This window comes from Camelus bactrianus, chromosome 9, assembly GCF_048773025.1.
Source record: "Camelus bactrianus isolate YW-2024 breed Bactrian camel chromosome 9, ASM4877302v1, whole genome shotgun sequence".
Taxonomy (NCBI): Eukaryota; Metazoa; Chordata; class Mammalia; order Artiodactyla; family Camelidae; genus Camelus; species Camelus bactrianus.
Genome location: NC_133547.1, coordinates 32,955,013 through 32,979,423, shown reverse-complemented (window position 1 = coordinate 32,979,423; position 24,411 = coordinate 32,955,013). Strand labels below are relative to the sequence as shown.

At 40.9% G+C, this 24,411-nt stretch overlaps 1 protein-coding gene across 18 annotated transcripts in view; it reads left to right on the top strand.

Annotated features, from left to right (window-relative positions):
* Positions 1-24,411, top strand: part of FRRS1 (ferric chelate reductase 1) — a 342,186-nt gene that overhangs the window by 158,396 nt on the left and 159,379 nt on the right. For 17 of the 18 annotated variants that reach the window (XR_012509148.1, XR_012509146.1, XR_012509147.1 and 14 more), the window contains one exon: positions 14,194-14,289. The gene's annotated coding sequence lies outside the window, so the exon portion shown is untranslated. Of the gene's footprint in view, positions 1-14,193; positions 14,290-14,421; positions 14,567-24,411 lie in introns of those variants that run through there. The other variant, XR_012509133.1, reaches the window with a different exon arrangement.

The window sequence follows — 24,411 nt, the reverse complement described above, 5'->3', positions numbered from 1 at the left end:
AATAGTTGCAGGTAGTTCTTTCTGAGAAGTGAGGTCTTCCCAGGGTCCTTTTCTGACACTGGCTCCACCTGTCACTGTTTTCTCCACACCCACAAAATTCCCAAAGAAGCAGGTTAGCTGTCATTTCCTTTCAACAGTTTTGGGTTTAATTCTTTCTTGTTTTCTTCTGGTCACATTCTATTTTTATTCTTTATAGTAATTTTTTTTTCTGGGTCAATAAAAAGATTATTATTCTGAATTTTGTCCTTATCCATAATTGCAATATCTTCATAATCTCTTCCCGCTCAATGATCATTACTTCTTACCTCCTGGCTCCCTCCTTCCAGAACCCTGATTTCAATAATTTGATTCCACTTAGATCTCCAATCCATTGACCTCACTACCTTTTCACTGTCACCCTCCTGATGGCCTCTGTTCACTCTTGACCAAGCTTGAATTCCATTCACACACTGTATAGTCACTCCTGTGCGTGGAGCCTCAGTTCCCTTGCCTGTTTTGGCTTCAGTGTTCTTCCTCGCAAAAGCCTCATAAATCCATCTGTCTGTCTCCCACACACCTACACCAGTAAATCAGACCATGGCAAGCGAAAATAGAAACCTTGCCTCACTGTGTAATTTGCACAGGTTTGTCCCCCTGTAAACTGATGACCACCTACTTCAGGTGGGCCTCTGATGCTTTATACTTGATTCTTAATGCTGCCTAGAAATTGTTATCCTAGACTATTGACTTTCCCACTTTTCTAGTTCATATTTTTCACCTCTCTCCTCAAACCTCAAATACCTCCTCCATCATCCTCAGTCACAGCTGAAAGAAAATTCTCCAGCCTCCAACCCCAACTTATACTCAGCGTCTGCCTCCACTAGCTCTGCCATCTGCAGTAGTCTCTACTGCTTCTCCTTGGAGAGAAAGCTCATCTTTCCATTTGCGTGCTGGATCCCATCCTTCTTCACCTACTAAAGAGCATCGCCCCAGCAAGTCTCCCTCTTTCTCCTGCTTTCTCAATTTTTCATTTTCTTGGAACATTAGTATCAATATGCAAATATACTGTTTATTGTATTTTCTATCTTAAAACAAATAATGAAAACCAAAGCTTTCCACTGACTCCACTGTCCTTGCCAGGTACCATCCCATGTCTCTGCTTTCCTTTGCAGCTAAACTTTTTTGAAGCGGTTGCCTCTATCTGCTGCCATCTTGAAATCTCCACTGAAAGAGCTGACCGACACCACAAAAATACATCCAGAGCGCAACAACGTCCGATCTTCGCCCCTGTGATACTTCGTCTCCCTTTGTCCCCATCTCAGGTGGTGGCAACACCACCCTTTTCCTGGCTCAGCACCAGGTTCCTAGAGGCACCCCGATCATCTCTTTCTCTCTCATCTCACATCCAACCAGTCAGAAAACCTCACCGCCCTCCTTTTGGACGGTCTGCTTCACGTGGCCAGTTCTTATCATCTCTACCATTAGCACCCGTAGAGCCCGCTGTTGTCCCTCACCCCCTAGTTGGTCTCCCAGCTCCCCTCCTTGCTCTTTACCATTTGTTCCAACGAGGATTGATCCTTGTAAAGCCTGAGTCAGATCATGCCACTCCTCTGCACGTGACCCCAGTGTAAAAGCCAAGATACGAGCAACGGCCCACACAGTCCTGCAGGAACTGGGGCCCTGTGCATCTCTGACCTCGTTTCCTACCACTCTTGCCCTCCTCCTCATACAAGCTGATAATGCTCTACCTTGGGGCCTTTGCACAGGCCTCTGCCTGGAATTGTCCTCCCTGGAAACCCACCTGACCAGCTCTTTCACTTGCTGGAAGCCCCTCAAGCATCCTCTTCTCAGTGAGGTGCACCTAGGCCACCCTGCCTAAACCCGTATAGCATCTGCGCCCGGATTGTCTCGCCCTCTCCCATTTCTGCAGCGTTTGCCATCCTCTAATATACCATATGATATCTCTATTTTTTAATGTTTATTTTTTATTTTCTGTCTCTTTCCATTAGAATGTAAGCTCCATGAAGTCTAGGACTTTTGTCTGTTTTAGTCACAAGCATTTAGTGCTGGCCCACGGTAGGTGCTCAGTTAATATTTGATCAATGCATTAATCTGAGAAATTGAGAAATGCATTCAGTACAGCCTATTCAACGTATTGATCAAATTGCTCTACTATGTGAAATATCAATTTTCTTTGAAGGTTTGGTACTGATGTAATGTATTAAATTTGAAGCTTATTTTAAAAAAAATATTTATGTAGATATATATACACACACATGTATTTGTCCCCTCATTGCCATCTTGGTCATAGGTTGTTATTTTAAGGGTTTGCTATAGGAAAATCTTTGTTTTAGACTACATTATATTTAAAAGCAGCATTCTTTTGACAACTAAAACCGGAAATCATGCATTTGTTTTAAAAAGAGAAGTTTGAAGCAGCAGGATTAGCTCTGCGTCCTGGAATTTGGCATTGAGGACTCCCTAGAATTCTCCAACTGCTGGAGACCTAGCTGAGAGCTAAGAATAGTGTGGAACGTAAACGTCTATAGAGGCAACTGTGAAAGAAATTTTTAGAAGCAGTGTGAGACTATAGCATTTTCAAAGAGTTTGGGAAATGGCACCTTTTGTCAAATAGTGCAGATTTTTAGGCATATATTTTACTATACTAAATTTGTAAGGAAGTTTGGGGGAAAGCTTGTAGATCTGTGCCTCCCAGTTTCATTAATTCTCTCCATTCATGTCTTGTTTAACATTATTATGAAGAAACATAGGGCAAAGGCCTGTATTTGGCAAAAGGCATGTACTTATTGCCACGTTTCACAGAGTGTCTTCAAGGTTCGCCAGAAATGCATGTGGCAGTTTTATTTGACATTTGGATTATGACTGGTTGAATGCATTTTAGACCTGGAATTCTCATTTTTGTTTGTAACCTTCCAGGACTCATGGAAAGTTAGTGGGATCTTGGAAGTGAAGTGACATTAGCTTTGGTCTCCTTGTATCTTTCCTTGCAGCATTCTGATCTCCCCTTTCAGCATCCTGATCCTTAAGGCCGGTCCGGTCATGGGGAAGCCCACAGAGCTCTGCCCTCCTCGGGCAGTGCTATGTCCTGGCTCTACCTGGCTCCTTCCCCTTCAGTGGAAGCCTGTTCTTAACTGGATGATTGTTGGGAAAAATGCTTAGTCTACATCTTTTTTTAAATAAAATAAGGAAATTTGTCTAGATAATATCCAAGATCCCTTTCTGCCTTAAATCTTGAACTTATTTTCTCTCTTTTCTGGGCAAAATGAAAACTACTGATTATAAACTTTCCTGAGGAAATTGCCGTTTTTACCATGTTTGTGGAATTGCCCTTTTTGTTTTGTTGATCTCTGTCTCTCTCAGGAATATTATTTGGACCTAAAATAATATCCTGATAACAGCACACTTCATAGAAGATAGGTCAGTCTCAGGCCAGGTTTCTAGGGGTTTGGATTTCAAGCACCTAACTGGGACTGGCAGGCAGTTTGGTGGAAGATGCTGGTGCATTTCCCACTCTTGGTAAAGGCATTGCTTTACAGCCTCTCAGCATGTGCTTCTCTGCTTTTGGACTCAGCATTGGACCACAGAGTCCTCAATAGAATTGTTCATCAAAAGGTGTAATTTTGCTGGCACTATTATGGTTTGCTAGGTGTGGTCCTGGCAGGCAGTCCACGTGAGAGCACACCTTGGACTAGAAAGAAGTAAATGAGAGTTATTGTCCATCCTGAAACGCACAGGCCTCTGCTGAGATTAATTGTTGGCAAACGTTCCCTAAGATCCTTGACTATAAGGCACTCTGGGGAATGCAAAAGATTACAGTCATTACCCCGATGAAAAGCCGAGCTAATTTTGCCTGGATCTGACCCTCTGGTTCCAGGGAGTCTAGCCATTCCAATCCCGTCGCTTAGATGACACACCACAATGACGACATGGAGAGTGTGATCAGCTGTGCTTCAGATGCTGGCCCCTGAGCATTTCCTTTCCAGCTCACAGATACTCCCCTGGAATTTAAAACGTCTCCGGAAACAGGGGGCCTTCCATCTCTTGTCAGTCATCCCTACTCTGTAGCTGGCCAGTCGCTGTCCGCAGAAGGTGGGAGGACAGCCAGCCTCAGACACATGAACCCACAGTGAGCCCCATGGAGCCGGGGCGGGGGAGGGAGGAATGACAGGTGCTGGCACCCAGGGCACAGGCGGGACCGTGCTCTCACAGCCAGGGATTAGGGAACGCGGGCGAACTACCTGCAGAGCGAACTCATTAAGTTTCATGTTCTTTTCCAGAGCTTTCTTCTTTGTTTCTGTATGACTGGTGGACACCCACGGTCACGCCTGATTATAGTATTGCCTACTTCGTTACCAAGGCAGCTTTATTACTGAAACTTGGTGAAATATTATAAAGAAGCTAGTCATGATGTATCATGAAACAGCCCCAATGAGGGAAAATAAATTCTTAATAAAAGACAAGTGAGGATTTAGACCAAGTTTTCTCGCCACTAAATACTGCTGCCTTTGTGATGCAGAACGAAGTTGGAAGGCAGAGGGGAAGGAATTTGGAATACAATTTTTAGTTCAACTACGGTTTCAGCACAGGGGTAAATGCAGGGTGTTGAAGTTAATTAGCGCTGAAATGACTTTGGCTGTAGCCACTTGAGTAATAGCTGTTATAGGGCCTGGCACTTCCTGAGGAGGAGAGGAGCTGCCAGTTCCTAAAATCCTCCCCGCCTCTGGGTGGTTAATCCTCAGGAAGCACCTTTGTTGAGTCATCACTGCTACGACTGAGATGGTAGGACTCAGTGCTGACTTAAAAGCCAGTGTGTACAGCACAGCACTGTGCCCTGCATGCTCGCCCTCCGGGGTTTCTTTGGGGAAACCTGCCCCATCCTAGTCCCGTTCTTGATGGCAGATGCTTGGCATGATGTGATGCTCTCTTTTAGGAGTTTAGGGTGTCACTGATGTACACTAACGTGCAGAACTTGAGTGAAGTTTGGAAGACAGGACAAGAAAAGGAATTTCTGTCTTGAAGTATCAGCACAGAAGATGCATATATTATATTCATTGTGCTTTATCATTTATGAAGTGATCCCATCCCTCACTCTACAACACTAGAACTTCTTTTCTTTACACAATTATTTCTCTTTTTCATTTTCTAAAGTTGCCTTGTCCTGACTTGCTCACTTCATTAGAAAAGGCCTATTTATAACACATATAGCTTAGTGTGGATTGGAAACCCTGACTCATCCAGCCTCACTTTTAATAACTACCCAGACTGAATATTCGCCCCCTGACAGTGCTCAGTCTTTGCTATGGGAAAGGGACAGTGACCACATTTTAGTTCCAAGGCACTAGTAAGAGCTAGAAGTCATTTTGAAAATAATAAAACAATAAAATGTTTAGCCTGTATCTTGGAGACATTTTCCACCCCTTAAGATACATTCTCGAATGTCACATAATAGTGATGATAACATTTAGTGAGAACTTGCTTTACACCCAATGGTGTAAAGTCTTTTTTGGGGGGGGGAGGTAATTAGAGTTATTCATACATTCATTCATTCATTCATTTATTCATTCATTCATTCATTTATAGCGGAGGTACCAGGGATTGAACCCAGGGCCACATGCATGCTGACCATGCACTCTACCACTGAGCGACACCCTCCTCCTGGTGTAAATCCTTGACGTATATTGACACACAATTTTCAGAACAACCTGGTGCGCTAAGTCCTATTAGCGATATCTCAAGGGAAGGGCTGAATGGCTAGTGATCTGGCCATTCATTTAATACACAGACCAAGAGTTAAAGGAGGGAGTTTGATTCTGAACATCATGTGGTGGCTGCCTTCTGGGATCTAGCTGCCCTGGCACAAGATTCTTTTCTGGGGACAATGGCTAAGCCTGTGAGAATTAAAGAAGTAAAAATCTGAGATGCAAGTCTGGGGAAGCACCATGGCCATGACTGTGATCTGGTCCAGTATGGGTGTCACCTTCGCAGTGGCTGGTTGTCTTTTAGACAGTGCAGGGACTCTGTGACAGTGAACCACGTTATGGCGCTAGCGGACTGATGGGCCGTGCCATTCTCTCCTTCTGTTGGTATTTGGAAGAACAAACGAATGCTGAACTGAATTGTGAAAGCTCTTAGAATTCTTGGACAAGTCAGGGTTAGGATGGGATGCCCTTTTTATGAGAGAGATGCCAGACTTTCTGCTCGGGCAGATACCGTTTCTAGCAATAAGTTGAAAGGTAAAGGAGATATGACCATATTTATGCCCGAAGCTGGAAGAGGGTCTTACCTCTATGAATTTACATTTCTGTGAGTCAGTGCCTTGTCCAGAATTCTCCAAAGACTGCCCATTACATATGGTATCAAGCCTAAATTCCTCATGCCAGCCTCCGATGTACCTCACTTCTAGCTGTTCTTTTGGGATCCGACGGGGATCTTCTGCTGAATCTAAGTAAAGATCTTCCCCGAGGTATGATGGGGTTATGTGCTGGTAAACCCATTGCAAACTGAAAGCACTGTAAGTTGAAAATGCATTCAATGCACCTAACCTACCAAACATCACAGCTTAACATAGCCTACCTTAAACGTACTCAAAACATTTGCATTAGTCTACCATTAGATAAAATCATCTAACTCAAAGCCTATTTTATAGTAAAGTCTTGAATATCTCATGCAATGTATTGAGTACTGTAGCAAAAGCGAAAAACAGAATGGTTGTATGGGTACAGAATGGTGGTGTGTGTATCTGCCCTTTACTCTCGTGATCACGGGGCTGACTGGGAGCCGCGGTTCAATGCCCCTGCCCAGTATCAGGAGAGAGTGTCTGTTGCATAAAGCTAGCCTGGGAAAAGATCAAAATTCACAGCTCGAAATATGGTTTCTACTGAATGCATATCGTTTTTGCACCACCATGAAGTTGAAAAATTGTTAAGTAGAACCATTGTAAGTCAGAGGCCGCCTGTAGACTCATTTCTGTTTCCAAAATATTCTGTACTTCCCGACTTGGAGTTTTGCTCATGATTTCCTCTGTAGCCTCCAAAAGGAATAATTCTTTCCCTCCCACTGTCTGAATTGTACTCCGCCTCCACTAAACCCCCTGCTCTTCATGAAGGTGTTCTTTACTGCATGCTAATCTCTTCCCTCGCTAAATTCCTGTTGCCTTTGCTTTTCACGCTGTTCCTTTGTTTCCATGAGAATCAAGTGCTAGTTATCATTAATTACCTACTTTGTATATTTATATCTTTTCTTTTTAACAAAGCTTTAAATTCTGAGAGGACTGAACTACAGAACTTCTTTTGTGTTCTCCACACGGCAACTTTGATACAAAGGAAGGAAAGCTGTGCATTGAATCGAAAGACCTGAATTTCAGTCCTGGCTCTGCCGTTTCCTAGTTGTGACCTTAGGTGACCTTTTCAAGCCTCAGCTTCTTCATCTGTAAAATGGAACTAATGAGAATGATCTCACAGGTTTACTATGAAAATGAAACATGACAGGGTATGTGAAATAAGTGTGCACAGGCCAGACACATGTAAAGCATTAGGAATATTTGCTCATACAATCCTTTTTAAATGAATGACTGTTACACAACCATACTCTTCTAATCACAGGAATTCATGCCATTTCAATACCTTTACTGGGAATGGCAGAATATCTCAGGTTACTTAGACTTCATTTTAAACTGTGTGAAAATCATGACCTTCCTTCTAAGCATCCTTTGTTTTCCTGTGCAGACTGGACCCTGCTGTTAGTCACAGCAGGGATGTGCTGTCTGTCATCTTCAAGTCCTTTTCCCTGCTGATCTCCTACGTTTCCAGTTTTGCTATATTTCTTACCTTTTGCTGCAAACGAATCACTTCAAAATTTAGTGGCTTGAAATAGTAATCATTGTTTATTATCTCTCATTGTTTCGTGGGTTAGGAACTTAGGAGCATCTCCTGACATTGTCATCAGATGTCGGGCTTGTCTCCCATCACCTAAGGGTTTATCAGGGGCTGGAAGATCTACTTCCAAGAGGGTTTTCTCACAGAGCTGTTGCTCAGGGACCTCAGTTCCCCTCCACAGGGGGAGGAAAAATCTTCTTTCCTTCTAAGTTCTCAGCCATATCAGAAATGTGCTATCTACTGTCTTCTAGGTTCTAGGCTGGGGCCCCCATCACAACAGACAGATTAACAAGAGAAAAACAAAGAGACGTTTACTAACATGTATATTGTTGGGGAGAAAAATTTTCTTCCTTTACCTGCCCAGGTTCTGTGGCTGTTCTAATAATCAGATTGACATAAGACAGACTAATCAGAGAAAAACAAATTTAATGACATATATACAGGGGCCCCACAAAGACAATGAGACCTAAGGGCAAGTCTGGCAGTTGAGTCTTATCCATCCTCTTGAGCCAAGGAATGGGACAGGGGCCTGGGGCTTCAAAGGGGAGGAGGGTTATTACAGGACAATAAAAAGAGCAAATGTTTGGTAATTAGATGTTGTCCTGCCATCCAGATGGGTCATTCAGATAAAAAGTTGTCTCTGGTAATGGCTCTCTTTCTGGGCTAGGCCCCCTGTCTAAATTCTTTTAGGTTGTTAAGGGAGAGGTAAAAGTTTTCTTGAGTCGGCTGGGTCTTGATTGCTTTCAGCTCAAAATAGTCCACATGCCACAGTGGCACATTTTGGGGAGGCTCATTCTGAACCCCTTCAAGATCTTATATATACGTGGGAGAAATTTAGGGGTGGGCAATTCAAGGAAGTGGCTAGAAATGGGGCATAAATACTATCTTCAGCTAAAGCAAAGAAAAAACCACGTGGGGGAGGCATGTTATGGGATGGTAACCAGGAAAAGCACACTAGTAAACAAGGGTACGTTTTGTTATGCAGATGTACCTTCTCCATTGGTAAGAGTGTTTCCTTTCACAGTTTAGAGTATCCTTCTCTTCCTGGTACAAATAGGGAGATAACTTGACAAATTGCTATATATTTTTTTTTAATAAATTTAAACATCCCTTACAAAAGGGCAACTTCTATTCTATTTTCAGAGCTCCTCCTGTGTCTGGTATTTCTCAAAATAATTCTTATGCAAAAGAGGCATATTTTGAGGAGGCATATTCTGGTCTCCTACGTTATGACAGCTGGCTTCCCCCAGAGCAAATGAACCAAGAGACCACCAGGGAAGCGGAAATGCTTCTTATGACCTAGTCTTAGGTGTCACACACTGTGACTTCTGACATATTGTACCGATCACACGAGAGCAGACCTTATTCATTATAAGTGGGGGGAGATGTTACGGCATGAATACGTGGAGACGAGCATCACTGGAGGCCATCTCTGAGACTGGATACCACAGTCCCCCTTCTGGTCCCCAGTGGTTCATGTCCCTCCCACTTAAGAAATATACTGTTCCCCTTCCACAAGACCCCTAAATCTCATGCCATTACAATATCAGCTCAAAGACCAAAATTGCAACAACTAAGTCAGATCTGGGCACAGGTCCTTGAACATTGTTCTTGTAGACCTGAAAACTGGTGAGCAAGTTTCTGTCCTCCTAGATGCCCAGTATCCAGTAGCCATTAGAAAGGCGTAGGGTAATAGCAATCACAACTCTTCAAAATGGGAGAAAAGGGGAATCACACAGAATCACTGGTCTATGGCAGCTTTGCACCCAGCCAGGAGCACAGTGCCAGTTCCTGGATGAGGGCTCGATGAGGGCTCACCTCTGCTGCCTGGGGAGGATTCTCCAAGACTCCAGTCTGTGCTCTCTGGGCTTGATTCTTCCTTCTGAGTCTTCCTTTTTTTTTTTTTTCTTCATAAAAAATGGCCAGTATTTGTACCTGAGTGGTTTTCTCAACCTGCTTCTTACCTATAGTGGTTTGGGGATCCAAAGTCCTCTCATTTTGTACTGCCTCAGTCCCTGAATTCATGAAGACATTTTTTTTTTTTAACATTCTGTGGGTTCTTAATGAATAAATTTATAGTCCACTTTAGTAGACAAAAGCTACATGTACATATCTTTTCAAGATAAGACCCTCTTCACCTTGATCTTCCTATGAGGTCACTGAGAGACATGACTTTAAGGGTTTCAGAGAGATTTTTGTTTCAAGGAGTGAATTTGCGAGACGTTGTCTTAGACCTCAGAGGACCTTTTGTCTGACTGAACAGTTTTTCCAGTGAGAGCCTTAGATCTTTCTAAGGCCTTAAGAAAGGATCTCACAATTGTTCACTGTATTTGATCTCTGTTCTGAAGCCATTTCTTAGTTTGAGAAGCTTGGAAGGGCTGAGGGCGAGAGGGTTTCATTTTTGAACTCAGCAAGTCTTGGCTTCTTTATCCTTAAATGGTGATCTTCGGTGCATCTTTCCTTTCACATTTTACCGTGAGGAGCAAAGGCAGCCAGGTGGCACTTTCAGCACCGCGCCTGGAAGCCTCCTTCGCGAGATCATCCAGTTCATCAGGTACATTGTCTACTTTGCCCATCACTGCCGGCAGCAGACTGCTAAATTTCCTGCCACTACATAACAAGGACACTCTTTCCTGCAGCTTTCAGGGACATTTTCCACATTTTCTTTTTAAACGAGGCTTTGTTTTTTAAACAATTTTACCGTCACAGCAAAATCGTACAGAAAGTACAAAGAGTCCTCGTGTGCCCACTGTCCCCACGCAGGCACAGCTTCCGCATTATCGACACCCCCGCCACAGGGGTGCATTTGCTACAGCTGATGAACTGACACTGACGTGCCATCACCCAAAGCTCGCAGTGTACATGAGGATTCACTCTCGGTGTCGTTAGTCTGTGGGTTTGGAGACATGTATAATAACATGTACCACCACTATAGCATCAGGAAGCGTGGTTGCACTGCCCCAAAGTCCTCTGTGCTCCATCTGTTCACTCCTCCCTTCCCCCAGCCCCTGGCAACCACTGAGCTTTTTACTGTCTCCATAGTTTTGCCTTTTCCAGAAGGTCATACACTTGCAGTCATACCATATGTAGGTTTTCCAGATTGGCTGCTTTCACTGGGTAATATGCATTTAAAGTTCCTCCACGTCTTTTCATGGCTTGAGAGTTCATTTTTTTTTAAAGTGTAATAATATTCCATTGTCTGGATGTACCACAGTTTATCTATCCATTCACTCACTTTCTTTTAAACCCTCATTGAAAGCCTCCATGAAGCACATGGGGTTTTCATTAGCAGTCTCTTCGAAGTCCTTTAGGCTCTCACTGGCATTCTTCTCAAGATCCTTCCAGTTTCTGCCTGTCACCCATCTCAAGTCACTCTCCCATGTCGTACATTTTTGTTGTAGTAGTATGCCATTTCCAGGTGCTTAAACCTGGGTCAGTTAGGGTTTGATCAGAGAACCATTATCTCCCCCTCTCTATCATCCATACAATCGATATTTGTCTCTATATCCTTTAGTATATAAAAATCAGTACACACATACTATAAAAGGATTTACTTCAGGGACTTGGTCTTGTGCATTTGTAGGAGCTGACTGCACAATTTATATGAAGCTTTTGTTTCTTTGTCTGGTAGTGGAACCCGAAGTTTGCAGGACAGGCAGCTGAGAAGGGACGATACCATGCAATGGTCCTAAAGTCAAACGGCACTGACTTCCTGACTCTAAGCCTTTAACTCGGGTGATGGACTTATCCTGCAAGAGAAGCTGGCACCTTTCGTCACAGGGATAAACATGCACCTGGCCCAGGATTTGGAAAAGCTGAAGCAGGAGATCTGGCAGGAGCTGGAGAAGTTGTGCTCTTGGCTGCTGCCAGGGGCCAACCAGGGGGCAGCACACAAGGACAGTGTCCAGGAGCCTCAGCAGTGCCTTGAGCCTGGCTCTGACCTTTGCAGCACAAATGGAAGATGGCTCCTCTTTCTCTTTCACCTTTCAAATGTTATACAAATGTCTTTTGTGCTCCAGACTCACCCGGTCCTGCGTAGGGAAGGAAATTGTTGGAAATTTACTTCAATTGACATAATACAAATTCACTACACTTGCCTACACTCTACCTTGTCTTCCCCCCACCCCATCTGTTCTTTATATCTTAACTCAGGGACCATAACATGAGATGCAAAATTTTTCACACTGGATTAACTAAATTCAATTAAATCTTTGTTATTACAGGACATTTTTTTTTCACTTGTTGAACTTTTATTTAATTCTCATTTAATTCCTTACAGCAGCTGTTTTAGACTTTTTCTAAACCCTTATTATTTTTCAAACCCTGACTATTGCCTCATGCTTCTCCTATTACCAATGACAACTAAGGTGAAGGGATATAGGATAGACTGGCAGTTCTCAAACCTTGATATGACTGAGACTCAGCTGAAGGCCTTATTATGACAGAAATTGCTGGGCCCCACCCCCCGTGTTTCTGAATCAGTAGGTCTAGGTAGAGCCTGAGAATGTACATCTAACAAGTTCCTATGTGATGCTAGACTCCAAAAGTCTTTAGTGATGAACGAGGGATGCGGGAGTGCTGAGCTAGGTGCTATGGTGAGAATGAGATTTGGGAGAAAGACCAATGTGTTTTAAACATTTGAACGGCTCCCTTGGCCCTCGTGTCACACACCCTGCTACAGCCAGGGTTACCTCTGTGAGTTTCTAAGAAGATCTCAAGACTCTTTCATGTGTATTTTGGTTTTGGCAAAACAAAACAAAACAAAACAAGACGTACTTGAACAATTGCATATCCAGACCCTCGACAAAATGGTGAAGACACGAGGCAAAGAAGTTCAAATCTTGCCAACTTGGTGTAGCCGTCTGGAAATTACTTTGCTGTGCAATATTTTATATTTGTGGCAGCTGACATCAGCCCCCTGGTCCTGCAATCTGTTGACGTTTAGACATGTGATGTCCTATAAATGCTGCAAATCCCTGGGGGAAATTTTTATACTTTAAAAGTATTATTTTCCTAATCTTTACCCAAATGTGGGGAGAATGTTTATTCTCACTGTATCTGAGATTGTCATCTACATTGGAGCCTCTTGCTTCTCTGATGTATTGAGTGGATTCTGAGGCAAGCGAGCCAGAGGCAGTTTCAGCAAAGGGCACAGACAGGTGGAATAAGCTTTAGAGCGGCCTCGGTTCCTAACGAAGGGAACGCGAGTCCTGGGAGCCAGGAGACAAACTCTAGCTCCAAGCCTGCAATTAACATGCTGCAAGATTTGATCGAATCACTTGAATCATCAGGTCTCGGTTTTCTGAACTGTAAAATAAAGGGTATGGATGAGATAGTTAAAAAGGTTCTAAGTCTAAAACTCAATGATAATTTTAATGGAAAACAGGTTCATTAAGTAACAGGATTGATGTCTTTACTCTGGGAAGTAATATTGGTAATACTAGTCATAGTCATATCATACGAACAAATTTACAAAATAGATTGAAATAACCTATTGTAGCTTGAGAACTTTGATCAGAGTCTTACAGGACAAGCTAATCTTCTAACTGGTTTTAAGCGAATTGAACTTTTTAAGGTAGGTTGAGAGAGCCGGCTCTAAGGCTGTGCACCCTGGTACACCAGTCTCTTATTTAATACAATTTCCTCTCAAGGGCCAATGTCAACAATCAAGTGCACACAATGAAAGCCATTGAGTCAAAGTTTCAATGCACCAGTGACTGTGGCAGGGTAAATTTTGATGGTGGAATTTGATAAATCATCTAGATTGTTTACTTATGACCTTCATCAACTGAAACTTAATTATAAATAGCTCTGAACAAATCTGACATTGAATGTCCTCTGTGAAGGCATCCTTTTGGAATTTAATTACATCATTTGGTGATAATAATAGCATGAAACAATTTTTAATCTAATTTCTTCAGTATAAAGACATTAAAAATTTAGATTTTTTTCAGTTTATTATATTTTTATATATATTTTTATTTTTATACCATTTTAAAGGTTACTTTCCATTTACAGTTATTACTATAAATATTAGCTATATTCCCAGTGTTGAAGAACATCTTTGAGCTTATCTTACACCCAATAGTTTGTGCCTCCCACTCCCCCACTCCTCTGTTGCCCCTCCCCTGTGATGGTAATCCCTAGTTTGTTCTTTATAGAAAATTTAGATTTTTTTAAATGGAGTAAACCATGTTATTTAGTAGTCCCAGGAATGATGATTAATTCAAATACAATTTTTTTCCCAAGGAGAAGTAAAGATTTATAAGCAAAATTTAGATTAAAAAAACTGTCTTCTTATTTCTACCGTCTTAAATAGTGAGCAGAAGGAGAAACCCGCGGCAGTCCACCCAGGAGGGAGAGGCGCAGATTTCCAGGCTGCGGCGAGGCAGCGAGAGCGGTTCTGGAAAAAACTGTGAGTAAAGGTTGTTTCTGATGCACTTCCACTATCTCTTTTTATTCATTTTTCAAACAATTTAGTAAGGATCTGCCAAGTGTAAAGAACCTGCATGCTGGAACCTAGTCTCAATCCCTTTGTGTTTTTCAGCTAGGCTAGAAATACATGTGATGAATCTTGATGGCAACATGACAAAGCAGAAGAGAGCCCTGAAGTGAAAATGGTCCAAGAAGAGAGGACTTAAGGAGTCTTTAAAGTCTTAGTCACCCCAGGGTGTGTGTATTTATACACAGAACAGTTCCACAATAATACTGAGTATGTATCATGTTCTAGGTTTTTTTTTTTTTTCTGACTTTAAAAAAACTCGCAGGGAGGTATTATTATCGCCACTATTTGAATTAAAAAAAATAACTGACCTTTAGTGTTTAAATTATCCTGGTGAGTAGTGAATATGAGACTCACACCCAAATCTCCTATTGCCAAATCTCATCCATAACACCTTGTTCTCTCTGATTTCACGTCTGGGAACAGATTACTAGATGTAGCGCCTTAAATCAGAAGCCTCTTCATTAATCTGGACCATTAGAAAGGTCCAATCTAAATATAAACACTGCAAAGAAGCTTTTAGGCTATAACACCCCTCCCCACTCTTCCCCTCTCCTCCCCACTCTGCCCCTCCCCTCCCCTCCCCTCATCCCTGACAAATAAGGAGAGAGGAATTTACAGAACTGTAGTCTTTGCAGAACCAAGCTGGCTGATTCAGGAGGCTATAACCCTAAAAATAGATTCTGTTAGGAGAAAAAAATATGTACAGTTGTACAGTGTCCTTGCAGGGTCTCGATTAGTTATTAAAATTTGATTTTGACAGGACTGGCTACATAATTTTCAGGGTTCAGTGCAAAATGAAAATGAGAGGGCTCTCAATTCAAAAGTTACTAAGAATTCGAAGACAGAGACAGCAGAGCACTGAATGAAACGTGAGGGCTCTTTAAGTGTGGAGACTGACCACACACAGTTTGCACACCTGTGAAACTGGTCCTGGGTCTAAACTCAAGGAAGCAATTATCTCTCCCAGTTCTTTTTGTTGATCTACATTGACGCTAACTTGATATAAAGATCGAAAAGTTACTCACAGTAATAAGGTTGTAGAGTGACAAGCAGGGTTCTCATTAAAATTGAAAAAACTTTAATCTGCGTAAAATTTATTGGCACAGACAAGTTCTAGAATGGTTAAGTCTACAATTTTGTCATTTTCTTGGTGGGGGAAGACAAGAGTGGGAGAAATGTATTTTAATAAATACATTTAGAATTACAGTCCATACTTAACTGTTTGGAAACTGTATGACTTCGTGGACAGAGGAGGTAATAGGAACATGAAAATACGTTTTATTTGTATTGATAATCTACTATTTTTTTTCATCTTCTCTCTTTGAGGGAGAGGACAAAAGGTCATCTGCACATAAGTTACACAGCTAAGTAGTTGAAAATCCCTGCTTAATTGTCTTCAGACTTTCTGGAGCTGTAGGAGAGAGTAAATAAGTGAAAGAAATAGCCTTGCCTTTCAAAGAAATGACAACTTAGCTGAAATTTCAGCAAACAGATTTAGAAAAATACTTAAAGTGTGTGTGGTTGAACTTGAAGAAGATTGAGGATGATTTAAGAATAACTTCCAAATATTTTAGGAATCATTTACCTCAATCAGAAGGTCAATGGAAAAGTGCCATGTAAGATGTATGATCTACAAAAGAAGGGCTTACTGATAATTCTGAAAGACTATCATTCAGTTTTTCTTAAAATTAACAGTCTAGTGAGCTTATATTTGAGAGGCATGATGCTTCGAAGTAGGACAAACAAGCTGCTCATTAATATTTATAGAATTTCAATATCCTTTCTAGAGAATTGCTATATTCTTCATCTGAAATTAGTTTGTCTTTATGAATTAGCTACATTGGCTACAAATAGCCTCAAGGCAAAGGCTATTTAACCTGGTAATTTTGTATATAGGAAATACAACACTATTTACAGATGGTGTTAGCTGTACATAATTGGCCTGAGATCCTCCAGTCACCAATAGTTATAGTTGTAGACATTTTTTTAAACTAGAATGGTTTTTAAAATTATGATAATAAACTCTTTTTTCTTCCAGTTTTATTGAGCTATAATGGTGTATAGCACTGTATAAGTTTAAGGTGTACAGCATAATAATTTGATTTATATACATCATGAAATGATTATCACAGTAAGTTTAGTGAACATCTATCATCTCATATAGATATGAAATAAAAGAAAAAATATTTTTCCTTCTGATGAGAACCGTTAGGATTTACTCTCTTAACAACTTTCATACATAACATACAGCAGTGGTAATTATATTTATCACATTGTACCTTATATCCCTAGTACTTATTTATGTCATAACTAGAAGGTTGTACCTTTTGACCACCTTTATCCAATTCCCCCTTCCTCACCCTCTACCTCTGATAACCACAAATCTGATCTTTTTTTTGAAGAGTTTGTTTATTTGTTTTTGAAATATAATTGACCTTTAATACTGTATTAGTTCCTGGTGCACAACTTAGTGATTCAGTGTTTCTATGTATTACAAAATGATCACCATGATAAGTCTGGTTACCATCTGTCACCACACAGAGATATTACATAGTTATTGACTATATTCCCCACATTGCACGTTTCATACCCATGACTCATTTATTTTCTAACTGAAGGTTTTTGCCTCTTAATCTCCTTCACCCCATTTCCCTCCCCTCTGGCAACCACTTGTTTGTTTTTTATATCTATTACTCTGTTTCTGTTTTCTTATATTTGTTCATTTGTTTATTTTTTAGATCTCACATATTAGTGAAATCATACCGTTTTCATCTTTTGCAGTCTGACTTATTTCATTTAGCCTAATACCCTCCACATGTTGTCACAAATGGCAAGATTTCATTCTTTTTGACGGCTGTGTAATATTCCACAGTATATATACACCATCTCTCTCTGTTGTGTGAGGCTGGGGCCAGGGGGGCCCTAGGGCTGCTTCCTCCCACTGGTGGTGAGGCCAGGTTCAGGGTTAGGGCTGGCTCTCTGCTGGGCAGGGCTGAGTCCTGGGGTGCCTGGGATTAAATGGGCGCCTACAGCTACTGCTGGCCTGCTGGTGGGCGGGGCTTTTTCCCCAGGTGGCTGGCTGTTTGGCTTTGTTGCAGGGGTGGAGGTCCCAGGACTATTGCTGATTGGCTGGTGGGTGGGGCCCGGTCCCAGTGCTAGTCAGTGAGAGGGAGGACTCCAAAATGGTGTCTGCCAACACCAGTGTCCTCATGGTAGCATGAGCTCCCCCAAATGGTGACCACTGTCATCTGTATCTTCAGGGGGAATCCCAGTTGCTTCCTGCCTCTCTGGGAGGCTCTTTAAGATTAGCAAGTGGATCTGAGCCAGACTGTTTTCAAACTGCTGTTTCTGTCCTGGGTCTTGGAGGGTGTGAGATTTTATGTGCACTGTGTAAGAGTGGAGTTTCTGTTTCCTATGGCCCTCTGGGTCTCCTGAAAGCAAGCCCAGCTGGCCTTCAAAGCCAGATGACATTCTGGGCCTCATCTCCCAGTGCAAGACTCCTGGGCTGAGCAGCCTGATGTGGGGCTTGGACTCCTCGCTCCATGGGGAGGACCTCTGTGATGGTGCTATTTCTCCCCTTTGTGGGTCACCTACCTGGGGGTGTGGGTCTTGACTATACCGTGTCTATGTCCTTCCTACCCATCTCATTGTGGTTTCTTCTTTATATTTTCAGTTTTAAAAGACCTTGCCTGTTAGTCTTCAGGTTGTTCTCATTGATTGTTGCTCTGTAAATAGCTGTAATTTTGGTGCGCCCATGGGAGGAAGTGAGCCCAGGGTTGTCCTACTCTGCCATCTTGGTCACTATCCCAATAATAAACTATTAATGCTACAATCTAATTTTATAGCTGAACTAGTTTAAAAATTATTTTTATTCTGCAGTCTGTATTATAATATTTTAAAAGGTCCCTGTAAGACAGTTTGGCAGTTTCTCATAAGGTTAAACATAGATTTACACTATGATCCCATAATCATACTCCTAGGTCTTTCCAAACTGAATTGAAACCTCTAGTCAAATACAAATCTGTAAATAAATGTTTATAGAAGCTTCATCCATATTCACTAAAAATTGGATTTAACCAAGATGTCTTTTCTTTTGTGGATTTGTGATTTCTCACTGCAGAGAAATCCATCTCAGTTTGAAAGATCTTGTGGAGTAAAAAGTCAAGCCTTACTTGGGAATGCTGGATGACAGATATTCCGTGTCTCTTTTGCTGAGAGATAACCTCACAAAGGATTTATAGTCTGAGGCTGTACATGAAGGCGTCTTCTCTAGGGGGCCCAGATTTGTGTGGACTTCAAGTGGAAAGGCTGGAGGGGTGAATATGAAACCTTATGCCCAATCCTGACATCTGCTCCTATAGCTACAGACAGAGAAGTTTCAGAACCAGAGGCTGGAATCTAAAGTGAGAATAAGATGTCACAAGGCAGGGGTTTCCAAGAGTGCACCGGGGAGGAAGAGGGCGGGCCAGGGGCCAGGTTTCCTCTAAAGAAGAAAAGACAATAGAAAAGGAATTTCTAATGGGGTAGGGGTGACAAAAAACAACCACAAAAAGACCGAAACCAAAACAAACGAAACTGCTTTTAGTGGAAGCAAATCTGTCATATAACACTCTCTAAAATTACCCCTTTGCTAAATTATTTCATTAGTCTTCTGTTTTACCTTCCTATCACTAATTTCTCCCTCCTTGAGTTTATTCTGCACACACTTTTCTGAATGATTTTCCGAAGACATCTTAGAGACGGTGTAACCTTCATGGTCAAAAACTTTCAACGACTCATCATTGTCCCAGGAAGAAAAGCTAAACATTTGAATTTTGGTTTTCAAGGCTTTAGATCATTAGCCAAATCACAAAACTTTTCTGAGTTTGTTTTCTTCATTTGTAAAGTGACACTGACTGATAGGAGTTTATAGATTATCTCGGTAGCCTAGGGCAATATATATCTAAATACTATTTTTAAAAAATGGTTCAAAGGTAGTTTTTGCTATCTGTCTAATCATCAATCTTCTAATAGCAGTAGTAGTTTGTACTTAGGGTGAATATAAATATGGCATATGAATTATTCCAGTTTCCAATGGTACATCGATTTACCTCTATAAGTGGTTTTGATTTTGGTTACTTTGATTGACACATGCTAACTAAATATAACATACCAAAGAAAAAATAATCACATTTTTATTAGGACTTAGACCGATCCCGGCAATATTAAAAAATGAGAACTTTTTTGGTGCCTGTTATATATTTTCAGGAGGTTTAGTAAATAATTGGTTTGATTTAATCTCTTAATCTTCAAAAATCTCTTGAGCAAACCCCTGACCACATCTGCGTTCAGTAAGGTTAATTATAAAACAGTTAAGTTCTAATGAGGTTTTAGCTTCCTTATGCTGTTTACCAGCACAATTTCAACATCCTTCTATTGATATGAAATGTGTGGAAACGCAATTTTTTTTTTTCTTTTCTGTTTAATCTTGATGCTGGAGGTCCTGGTAGAACAGTTAAGGAGATTTCTGAATAGTGAACAGGGGAAGTCTTTTTTTCTCTTTTGGTTTTGATGGTACACAAATGAACTCGTTTCCTCTACTGAGCTGGAAATTTAGAATAAAGGAACGTATTAGAAATATGAATATTCCTCTTCCTGATTCTTAAGTTTCATTAGAAACTTCTTATGTTACATAACTTTTACTGAAAGGAGAATGGACGCAGGGTTAACCAAGAATATTTGTTAATGTAGAACTGAGAAACAACATAGAATCACTAATCACTTATCCAACAAATAACATAAACACCATTGCTTACAGAGACAGTGTGATTCGGAGGTAGAGGTTTAAGTTTATCTCAGGTTGCCATTGAGAAGGGTATAGTACTTACCAGGCACCTACTGGGTGTCAGCCACCATGTAAGGCATTTTCCCCCATATTTCATCTCGTTTAATTCCTACTGCAGTCCTGTGGCTGGGTAGTTTTCCCATTCAGATTAGTAGAGATAAGGAAATTGAGACTTAGGGAGTTTTAACCGCATGTTCAGGGTCACACATCTACTAAATTGCAGGCTTAGATTTGAAACCACTTTTGTTTGATGCAAAACTGATACAATTTCCACTCTACAGCACACTTCTTCGTTGAGGTTTTTATACCCTTCAGAGTCCAGTTTCCTGCCGTGTGAGACTCGCCTTGTAATCTTGATCTGTTTTGCAAGAATGAATGGGCTAGTGAATTAGTACTTGTAAAGAACTCTGGTACTTGTGGAGAACTTGTGTTATTGAAAAAACCCAAGACATTTTATAGTTACTTTCTCAGATTTGTTTTGGTTCAAACAAACCCTATATAAAGCTATCCCTACTCCCTGTTTAATGGCATGAATTAATGGAAAGCAAACAGGAATTTCCTAACAGTTAACTCATCCTTTCCTGCTGCTAACTTCTCTCAGGTGTTTAGATTCATGGGGACACAAAGGCCAGACTGCTGTCTTATTAAATTCTTCTTTAGGTAAGAGTATGTGAGATGCAAGCGAGAAAAGTGCTAAAGACCATCTCTGGGTTTTATAGCTCTGCTTTAGAAGGATGTATCTATAGGCTATAAAGTGGAGACAAAAGAGCATGCCCAGCTGTATACGTAATAGAGCTACAATGTTTTAATGCATAAAACAAAAAACATATCTGAAATAAATGGGCCCAAATGTGTGGGCCACTGGTCACCTGTCAGTGAAGAGCTCATAGGGACATTTCATTTCATTTAAAAAATATTTTTCTGCATTTCTTTGTGTTTTCAAAAAAGAAAAATAGATTCTATAATTAGAAGAATGCAATGAATTTTCATCCACACTTTTAAAAGACACGTTCTTTTGAAAGCAGCTCTGTTGGAGTGTGAGGGTGAGAATATTCTCAAATGGAAACAATTTTGTTTGTCAGGGAATTCAGCTTTAAAATGGAAGCAAGGCATTTGTCTCTCTGATGCCATGGCAACCAGAAGAAAACTGCAAAGTCCAACAATGGTATAAAAATGTGCCTCAAGGGTGGGTAAGAAGGAGGCAACCTTGGACCTCCTTTTTTTTCCATTTCCCCTCGAACAGAAGGCCGCATTGTGTTTTTCTAGCTGACTCTATCGCTTCCCAGCTAGGCTGCTGCGATAGGAGAGAGCAAACAATAATAACAACCTTTTCCTCATGAAGTTTTGGGCCTCTCCGAAAAATGTGTGCTTTCTCTGTGGAGAAAAGCTTTGTTTCTTTTGAATACGTTTCTCTGCTTCCCCTCCCTTCAACATCCTCAAATTCAGCCATTTTTATGGTAAAGGTTCTCAACCCCCCATACAACTCCGTCTCAGAACTCCCCTTGACTTGCTGCCCTCTTTGAAGTTGCAGGGCTGGACTGATCTTTTCTCTGTGGTCACTGCTTTCTTCACACCCAAGAGTGCCTTCTATGAATACTTCTGTATGAAGTATAGTCGGTTTACAGTGTCGTGTTAATTTCTGGTGTACAGCATAGTGATTCAGTTTTATATGTGTGTGTGTGTGTGTGTATACACATGCATACACATATTTTTTTCTTATTCTTCTTCAATTATAGGCTATCACAAGATATTGAGCATAGTTCCCTGTGCTGTACAGTAGCACCTTGTTGTTTATCTAGTTTATATATAGTAGGTAGTATCTGCAAATCCCGAACTCCCAAATTATCCCTCCACTCCCTTTTCCCTGGTAACCATGTTTGTTTTCTATGTCTGCAGGTATGTCTTTGTTTTGTAAGTAAGCTCATTTGTGTCATTTTTCTTAGGTTCCACATTAAGTGATAACATATGGTATTTTTCTTTCTTTTTGGCTTACTTCACTTAGTATGACACTCTCTAGGTCCATCCATGTTACTGCAAATGGCATTCCTTTATTCTATTTTATGGCTGAGTAGTATCCCATTGTGTATAAATACATCCCATCTGCTTTATTTATTCATCTGTTGATGGACATTTAGGTTGCTTCCATGTCTTGGCTGTTGCAAATAGTGCTGTTATGAACATTGGGGTGCATCCATCCTTTCAAATTAGATATTTCTCTGGATATATATTCAGGAGTAGGATTGCTGGATCATAGAGTAAGTCTATTTTTGGTTTTTTAAGGACTCTCCAAACTGTTAAAAACTTTTTTTTTTAAACCTAGTCTTCAGGTAAATTGAATTTCTCCAAGCCACTAAAGATTGCTAAAGGTCCTCATTTTGGTAATACTAATTCAAATACTGCACTACAGAGATTTCCAAGGGGTATTATTCCCATTACACAGGTGGGCAGTGATATTACAGTTTTCTCTTGTGGTCTGTGTCCTATTGCCTGCTACAGTGATAGTAGGACCACTATGTTGAGAATTGTTGACTTCTGTGCTGGAATTTGCTTTAAGATTCTACATTTTTGGGTTCAGAACTTTAGTCAGCTTAGAAGCTCCCAGGAGCCTGAGCAAGTGACCATCCAATTTTATCCCTCATATCAGTGCTTCTCAACCAATCCAAAGAAAAGGTATTGAGAAGAGAACTTCAGAAAAGTGACTTTAGAGAATTGCTGGTCCTCGAGGTGGCAGCTAGAGATACAGTCTTGGGAGTGAAGGAACCTTAGTAGCAAAGCCAGTCCTTGCCCCAGTGTCACCCTCTGGCATTAGAAACCACAGGAGAGCTATGCAGCTCCTGGGCCTCCAGTGGGCCCAGCCAACTGGTCATTCCCGAAAACTGAAAGTGATGGTGTCACTCCTAGGAGCGTCGTCCAGCCAGAACTATTTTGTAGCTCTGAGAAAGCTAACTGTGGCACATGGAGGGTTCGTGCTATGCATCTTTTGAATCTGATGGCAGTGCTAGTGGACTTTCCCAGGTCAGATAAATTTAGATTAACCCAAGGTTTTATCAGAATACTACCAGACAATACACAGTGAAGGGAACAATTTAACACGCCATGTTCTTTTGCTTTGATAAGAGAGAAACAATAGAGTGTGAAGCTATGCGAAAGAATACTAGGAGTGGTCAGAAGCTGAAATAACTTCATTTGATAAAATGATCTGGGGATGGGCATGCCTTTCTGTAATATGTGTATTGCTTAAGACCATGCTGGTACTTACTAGGTTCTCAGTAAATGTTAGTAAGATGTAATAATAATAAAAAATAACAAATTATGCATGGCCCTGTTTTTTTTTTGTTTTCTCTTTTCTTTTATTAAGCTTGAGTTCTATATTGCTTTCGGCTGCCAGGTTATTCTGTCTACTTACTTGGTTCTTGATATACTAGGTACTCAATACAATTTTTTGAGTGGGTAAATGAAGGAAAGAAGTCTTGCAGTGGCTCTGTGTATTTCTTTCTGAGGAAGGAGCTCAAAAAATTCACATTTATTACAACTTATCACAATTTTATTAGCATCAGAATTTCCATTATAAACTTAGTGGTGTTAGTCATTTTAATATTAGAATAACCAGTATGGCTTTTCTTTTTCTTCTCCTTTTCTTTTTTTACCCTTCTTCATAGATTTTTCTTTCAAAGTCCTTTAAAAAAGGGGGATAATTTTACCTCTTAAGTTAGCAGTTTTGAAAGTCATTGTATTTTAATATTTAAGTATAGTCAAAGACAAAGCTGGATGCTAATTAAAGTGGTAAAGACAGATTTTAATCAATGATAGAAGATTGCAGTAGGGAAAATAATCCAGCAGAACTGAACTCAACTCAACTTTGATTTTATAAAGAGGTCACTGGGCATTTTAAAGAGAGGATGAGGGACTAAGTAGAGGGATGGGAGGCTGCCCAGCAGAGTCAGGGAGAACAGTTATAGGAAAGGGAGGGTTAATCCGTGTGAATCCCATCTGGGTTTGCTAATTGGCACTTATCAGATCATGCTCTGTGATGGTTAACTTCATGTGTCAAATTGGGCCACAGGATGGCCAGTATCTGATTAAATATTATTTCTGGAAGTGTCTGTGAGGGTGTTTCCAGAAGAGATTAGCATTTGAATTGGTGAACTCTGTAAAGCTGATGGCCTTCCCCAATGTGGGTGGGCCTCATCCAATCTGTTGAGGTTTTG